The sequence below is a fragment of the Odontomachus brunneus genome, unplaced genomic scaffold (assembly GCF_010583005.1).
Source record: "Odontomachus brunneus isolate Ranch 3 - 2012 unplaced genomic scaffold, Obru_v1 Obru_scaffold_050, whole genome shotgun sequence".
Lineage (NCBI taxonomy): Eukaryota > Metazoa > Arthropoda > Insecta > Hymenoptera > Formicidae > Odontomachus > Odontomachus brunneus.
The window spans coordinates 218-8,791 of NW_022639500.1; positions in this window are offsets into that span (position 1 = coordinate 218).

Genomic DNA, 8,574 nt, shown 5'->3' on the forward strand with positions numbered 1-8,574 from the left:
CAACTTAGCACAACCTAGCACAATAAAAAAAATTTCGAAAATCAAAAAGTGAGGGGCTACCAAAAAAAACGGTTTTTTCCATTTTTCTCGCTCATTTTTCGTATTAAAAATTTATAATTCGAGCACAATGTAGCACAAACCTAGCACAAATCAGCACAACTGTCAAAATTAATAAATTCGAAAAGTGGGGGGCTAACTTCATACAGGCGACGAGAAGTCTTCTCGTCCCTCGTGTCCCTCACGGCGTGAGGTCAGAAATGGCCGACGGAAAGATGACGCGAACGAATTGGCGCTGTTTTTTACTCGACGAGAAGTGTTAATTCGTTCTTTCGACGTTTTTTCCTCCTCCTCCTCCTCCTTCTTCTGTTCCTGTTCTTGCTTCTCCGTCGACATCACGGCGTGATACTATTTTTTGTAACATTCCGGTCGCGGTGAGCGACGGGGTTTTATTTATCTCTAATTTTTTGCTTCTCCGCTGACGCGTGAGACGTGAATTCCCCCGGCAAATTAATACATTAATTTGCCGATGACGTTATTGGCCGGCCTTTCAAATTCTATCGGCGAACGAATCACTGTCGCTGTCGAATTTGAATTAAAAAACAAGTTAAACGAGGAGTTGGACGTGCGATACTGTGCTTTGTAAATGGAATGGGAAAGCACGCGCGGAAATATTACATTTTCGAGTTTTATCCGGCGGTTATCATTTACGATATTTTTTACGATATTCTCGATACGTTTAGTTCTATAATAAAAACTTTTTAATTACGTTTTCGGTCACGTGTCTGCGCTTGTATATGTATATGTTTATATTTGTGTAATTGTGACCTATGCGCGACTGTGTGTTACATTCGTTCAATTAAAAACGAGATACCGCATGAAACGTCACTATAACAAAATATTCGTTACAATTACTGCGATGGTGGAGAATACGCATCAGAAGAAAATATTTTGTCGTACAAATTTGATGTGTATAAAGTTTGCATGCAAATGCGCCAATAATACACCGAATCAAATGTCGTAATTGAACTTGCAAATAATATGGAGGTAGATACGACCGCTTTTATGGAAAGCAGGAGGCGACGTGAAGTAATCAAGTGTTAACCTCCATTTGCACATGTTTGTTTCGCGTATAATCTCGGGCAAGTGCAAGTGGACAAAATTGCCCCATCAACGTAAGAATATCTGTGCGGTGTATTCTGATATTGTTTATTTAAACAAGCAGGACGAGGTCTAATTTGCAGCAGACCCAAAGAAGAAAATGAAACCGTGAAATAAGGAAAAACCACATATGTTCTACTACTATTGAATACAAAGGAAAACAGAAAATTTAAGCTCGTATTAATAGTTGTCACCTGAAACTTGTCTCAAGTAAGATATTCAGATTTTTACTTAGAGTTAGATTTAATCCGCATAGAAATTTCCCAAAACTTTCCGTAGCATGAATGCACCTTTGTGGAATAAAACAGGAAAATCCCATTTTTATATCAACTATTTCATTCGACACAGAATAATAAATACAAAAGTAAAATATTTGTAAAATATTTTACTGAATAAGGAGATTATTTGGAAAGACAACATGTTTTTATTCTAAAAGCCCTTCAAGATAAATCTAGAAAAAATATTGGGAAAGCCTTGGGTTTCTTCACTCAGAAACGTACGTTTGAGACATTATATTTTTTATTAGAATTATTTTGGAGAATCAAATTAGATTCCAAATAGATCCCAAGAAATTTTGGGAAACGCGGAGAGTTTTTCAGCTGAATTAATATATGCGATATTTATATCGGTAATTGAGATCCAACTGCAAAATTCTCATCTAATTGTGAATTCAAATTTAAGTATCTCACTTGAGAAGAGTTTAAAGTTATAACTATTAATGCGAGCCTTAATCCCAGATTACAAAATGAGCATTCAATTCTCGCGGCGTTTAATCGCGCGATCTCTAGGAGCCGATTATTACGAGAAGAAAATAGAAAAAAGTTATCACGTTCTTAAATGCGATACATTTATCTGAAGTTTTTATTTATTTACACGAAGCGTGAAATGGACTACATGGCGCAAATGTCTTACGTTCTGGAGAGAAAAGAAAAGAAATGCGAAAAAAGAGACCTGGAAGACGCACTGTATCGATCAAGCAACGTCTATTGGAATGAAAGGACGACGAAGACGAGTCACATGGACAGAAAGTAATTACGGCTATGGGCCGTCACGCAAAAATGTTTCGCCACTCGCACGAATGTCGTAAGCCGGTGCCCGTAGTAGTTTTCCGGCGCTTTGCTCCCGCGCGTACTCTCTCCTTCTACGTCTCTCGAATTCCCCGTCGAGCCAGACGAATGAAATTAAGTTTCCGGTATCGTTCGAGCTTAAACGAGCTGTGGATTTTCTCGCTTCTCCAACGTGTTAGTTCTTCTCACTTCGGAAAGTAGTACGTGGCGGAATTATTCTTGAGGGAACCTGGTTGACTTGGTCGCTACTTAATCTAACTTTATGTTAAATAAGATTTCACGGGAAATATTGTTAATGGGGAGTTCACTCATTTTCTCACGATAAGACGCACTTTTGAAGAAAAAGAAAAAAGACAAAGAGGAGGAGGAGGAGGAGGAGGAGAAGGAAGAAGAGGAGGTGGAGGAGAAGGAAGAGGAGAAGAAGAAGAACGAGGAGCTTTATGATATTTCGAATTTTGCAGATAACCCACTTTGATTTATCGTAAACGACCCACCTGTTGTGAGTAACCACGTTAGCCGACGGCCACCGCGGCGTGTGCACTCGTTACTTATTGTATGACGATCATAAAGTGCGCTTCAAACGAGCAACGCGGTTGCAATTACTGCTGTTTAGCCGCGTCGGGTATTGGCGACAGTAAAAACTACCGTGTGCATTCTACTCGAAACGGAAGTTCGCTTTACCTCCTCGCCTTGACAATGAATCCAATTGCCTGAAAGACCTTTCCGGTTTAAACGAGCCATAGATTTACTCCACTTGCCTGCCCGTTCGCGTAGCTCGTCTGCTTCTATCTCCTTAATCGGCCAAGTTGACAGAGACAAAGTGGCGGCGCCGCCGCCGCTGTTGCTTCTAATGCGATGCTAATGAATATCTCGCGGCGCTTCGTCATACGCGATTGCGATCGATCGAAGCTTCTTCTCACCTCGTATCTTCCCGCGTGCTTCATTTATAACAAATAAGAGAAATAAAGATCTTCTAAACGACTATATCTCAATGTTAAATCAAATTGTTTTTCATATGCATAGCGTCCGTATATTATGAACATCTCTCTGTGACACACCCCGATCTCGCGAGCTTTATCCTGATCGCCGAGTGGCAAAGTAACGAGAGTCACGAGAGTTAAGAGCAATCGTATGCCCGCGGAAATTAATAAACCGGGAATATTTTCTCCGTAATCCACTTATGCGCATACATTTATATTTCCCGCGAGAGAAATCCGGATTTTAATTACTTAGCGAAATCCTCGTCTGCGTCGCATCCTTCATAATGTTTCGCCGCGCAATCGCGCTCGGTGTAATTTACCGATGATCGCAATGAGAAGAAAAGAGAAAAAGAAGAGAGAAACTCACAGGTCGCGCAAAAAAAGATGTTCCAGTGGCGGCAGTACGTGTGCGCGCGCTTTAATCTTCTCCTTCCTTTTTATTCTTCCGACGTTCTCTCTTCCCCTCCTGCCCCTCAAGCTACGAATAGTGAAACGCAGGAGAACCTGTGTGCCTTTTGCTCTTTGTTATCTGACAGAATTACGCGCGTGTAATTACGAAAGCGTGTTATACGTAAATGATTCTACGGATTCGCTCAATGATACGTGATTTTTGGCGAAGCGATCATTACAACGATCGTGCGGAGGGATTAGCCGGAATTTCTAACCCGTGTGCACACCTACGACGGGTATGGTTTAAGCCTACGACCGATCGTGCCAGCAGATATTCCCGAGGTATACACGCAATATGCCTTGTGCATGTACTAATCCCTGGAAACGGATCTATTCTGCGCGTATCTGGCACGTATATGGCGCGGTTGGCACTCGTTGATCCGTAATTTGCCGTTCGCGGCCACGCTGTCCAAGCGGATAATAAATATCTAATGCGCGCGAAAATCGTTTGTCGTCCGTTCGGATTCTGTCGCTTTGAGTTACGCGATGCATCGGAGAAAATCACGCGATCCACGATCAGCGAGACGTGGCTGTCCCGTGAGTATTAAACAGACGGGTAGACAGAGAACGATATATGTGTAATAGAATGTCTGTGTGTGTGTTCCTATTAACTCCTAAGCCCTTTGACTGATCTGGACCAAATTTTGCAGAGTTACTTTCCAGGAGTTTGCGGAAAATACCATGGAAGACGGAAAGCTGTTAAATTTAGACACACTACCTCCGATCCTGACTTTATCTGCTTGGCATTTTGTGGTAACTCGGATAACGCCGTGCAATTTAAACTAGTCGTCGATATTTTCAACACGTGTTACAATTTTTATTAGTGATTTTAATTATGATTGACTTATTTTCCAATAGAGGTTTGACACAAATACATCCACATAAACGTATTTAGATTAAGTATCTACGTGTGTCACTCTATCATTCCTAAACTCTTTGACCAACCTGGACCAAATTTTACATAGTTATTTTCCAGAAGCTTGCGGAAAATATAAACTATCACAAAATCTGAACACACCACTCCATCCCCTTGATTTAATCCACTTGGTATTTTGTGATAAATCCGAATGTCATATAATTTAAATTTTTTAGTGTTTTGAATTATTAACTTGTTTTTCTAACAGATGTCTGAAATAGATTCATCTATATAAACATATCTATGTCACAAATGTACTATAGAAATGGATCCTGAGAGGTTTAAAATATATATGTCCTAAAAAATGTAATAGATTTATCAGAATGGATATCTAAATACAAATATACGGAGAAAATATTACAGTTGATATTTTTTTTATATAAATTCTTTTTAACTTTACAATGTTTTTTACTATATATGTTAGTAGAGCAGGAAAAAATAATTAATATAAAAATATAGTAAGTAGCACATGTAGTAGTAATTAATATAAAAATATAGTAAGCAGCATATATAAAAAAGATGGTCTGTTACTCTACTATAAAATTATACAACAATCTACTAAATATTGAATATTACATAATAATCTTTATCATAAAGTAATCTTCTATACAGATAAATATTAGATCCATTCTGACAGATTTTTCAGATGTCTGAGAATAGATATATTGAATCCCAGATTTATTTTTGGTAAATATTTGGAATAGACAAATCTACAATTAGATCGACACACCTGAGATGTGCATATAAATATCTAACATATAAATATCGGAGATGCATCGGCGCGTCGCGACCGCCAAGACGCGCGTTCGTTCTCGCGCTCATTCATCATGTCGCGCTGCGAAAGTCGCAACGCGAGTGCTGTTTCCGAAATAAGAGAGTGCGCGCACGCACGTACGGACAAATTAAAAATCACCAAGGTGTAAAGTGCGAGCTGAAGCGCGATCGATATGGATTTAATTAAAATCCAGCCACTCGAAGTTTACCGTACTTGTTCCGCATGGGGCGTTTCAATATACACGCAGATATATCTCCGTGCCGGCTTGGCCGAGCATGACGATATGTGCGGCGATATATCCATTTATCGCTCGCAGTTATGAATGTTCGATATCCACGCGCGGACATATGAAGATAACGAAAGGCACCGATAGGCTACGGCAATCCGTCTCATTTTACGGTATGCGTCAGCGTGCCGATTAAAAAGCCAGATCCTCGCGATTCGGTAACGCGGCCTATTCAGAGAGATCCTTTGAATGAAGACGAGGCGCGCTTTCATTGTTGCATGCATTGTCAGAAATTCTGGTCGAATAATTGTTTTGTCAAAAAACATCAACAAATTATTTCTGTGTACTTGACACACTCCACTCTTAGCACGACGATCTATGGTATAATCCGATCGCGCGAATGTTTGGCGAATCAACAAAAACGCAATAACGCAGACTAACGGAGTTTTGCGAGACTGTTTTGTCGAGAGCGCGTGCATTATTAAACGCGTTTCGTGCGCCATTATTAACGGAGCAATTAATTATTAATGCAATAATGTTCACCGCATTTTCTGTGACCCTTCGTCCGGAATTTATTCTCGCGGAAACAATGGGGAGAACGGGGTAAGAGAAACGATTTGCTTTTGGCCGAATTAATTAAGCCAATTTTCGACGTGTATATGTTAACGGTCGATAAGTGAGATCTTGCAGTATGCGGCGGGGCAAGATCAGTTTAATGGTTTGTACCCGGTCACCGCATTGCTCGGCACAGTTTGCCGTGTTAGTAGGCCGTGCCAGGTTTCGTTTTGCTCAAGGAGACAAATAGCGCTCGATAATCTTGCTCGACGCGTTGTCGCGCGCAGCGTTTCGCCAGCGAAATATCTTTTACTCGCACCTACAATTTCTCCCGTATTTGTCAGAAAATCATTGACGTAGAATATCTCTGTTTCTCAAGTGTAAAAAATGTATATACACGAAATATACGAAGACAAATCGACACGATTACTTAATCTTTCCTCTTTATAGATCTCTCCTCTTTAATCGGTTATTTAATTCATGATGCTATCGCGGGTCCTGATAATAAGGTTCCCTAATTATTAATAATCATTACTGATAAGGATCTCTGATTGCCACGCTGCGTTACGTTATTTAACAGGACTCGATAATATTATTGTGTACAAACTAGATAAGTGAATGGAGTCAACCTGATGCGATAAATTTCTAGACAGTTCAGCGATCATTTAATTCTCTTTATTCTGCTTTACCCTGTCCCTCTCTCTCTTTCTCTCTACGCGAGGATATAACAAGGAACAATCGAGATAACAAATTGAAATAATTAGAAAGGATAGTCGGTTCGCGGTAAGCAGCAGAACGATGCAGAGCGGCGCCGCGGCGATCTGCAAAGATGTAAGGCTGGAGTGGCGGCTTAGCAGCGAGCATCCGACTCGCTTGGGATAGTTCCTAGTCGTAGAAGGCCAATCCTGACTACGCTACCAAACTTGGTCCAGGATTTGCCCCGGGAGATAAGTGGTCCTTGTCGGGTTCGCAAGGTAGAGTGGGCGCCGGAGTTGCGCCCGGCAGGGTCATCGCCAGCAGCACCGGTGCTTCGCTCAAACTCAAACTATCGCCCTCTCTCTCTCTTCCTCCCTCCCTCCCTCCCTCCCTTCCTCTCTCCCTTACCTCTGCGCTAAATCGGTTGCATGGCCGACACCGACCATTCTCCTCTCATTCGCCATCGCGTCGGTCGCTGTCGTTTCCCTCCACCCTCTAGCCTACCCTCCTTCCACCCTCGCCGTCGTCATTACGTTTCCTGGTCCAAATGGGGCGACGCATTACCGCCGGCTTACCTATCATCGTTTCTACCTACGATATCCGCGATTCTGATACCACACGAGAATTGGGCCCGATCCGTCCATTCGCGCGAGTCCGCTCTCTTTCCCCCCTCTCTCTCTCTCCTTCTCTTCCTCTCGCCTCCACTCGCACTATCTACTTGTAACCGATCCTCCACCGCCTGCCTCTCGTAAACGAGCATTTAATTTCATTCGAGACCGCCAATTTCGTCGAATCGACGTAACCGGCGCGTAAACCGTCTTCTCGCGGCTTCCCGAACGCGCCTGTTCTCTTTTATGCATGTTCGTAGCAGCAATTTTGCGAGTAGGAGCGATCACTCGCTTGTACGATTTTCCACTTTTCGTTTCTTTTCGCTACTCTCCGGACGAATCGCGGCTATTTTAAATAGTACACACGGCTGAATGCTTCCGGCAGAGAGATCGAAAAACTTTGCAGATTATTATTTATATTTATCGTTTGCTCGGCAAAATTTTTCTGCGCGCCGGCGATTTTTCCGCGCCTGTGATTTCGCACGAACCACCGGCGATATAAGTTTGAACGTTTGAACGCTTTTGTCGAAACAAGCACGGCCGATGCGCTTACGTCACCGAGAATTTCGCACGATATCACTTCGAGTCGCATCGGTTGACTGATAATCGGTCTGGATATCGGGCAATGTCGCGGTATATTCCGAATGTACACTTGCTCTACTCGCTGACGCAACGGTGCTGACGTTAACCGAGGTGGTCGTCTCTCAACCAGCCTGCCTGCCTGCCTGTCTGTCTGCCTGCCTGCCTTCCTTCCTTCCTGCTTGCTTGCTTGCCTTTGAGCGAGCTCTCCGAGTTATACTCTTGAGAGTTCGCTTTACCGCGTGCAAGTTTGAGTCGAAGCCACCGATTGACCGTATGGCGACCGCGGAATAGGAATTCTGACAACAGCAACAGAAATCAGAACAGCTGTTGCGGTCTGTCGATGTTGACTCGAGAAGGATGTATAGCTTAGCGAGAATACGGAACGCTTCTAGCGTCTATCGAACAATCCGTTCGTCAACGAATCGACTGTCCCGATGACAACGACGACGAAAACGTTGTTGATGCGTTATCTTATCGAGCGATCAGGCAGGTCGGAGGTATAAATAATTAACTGTCGCTCTAATATTAAAACTGACACGGTGCCGTGACAGTTTGACGCTC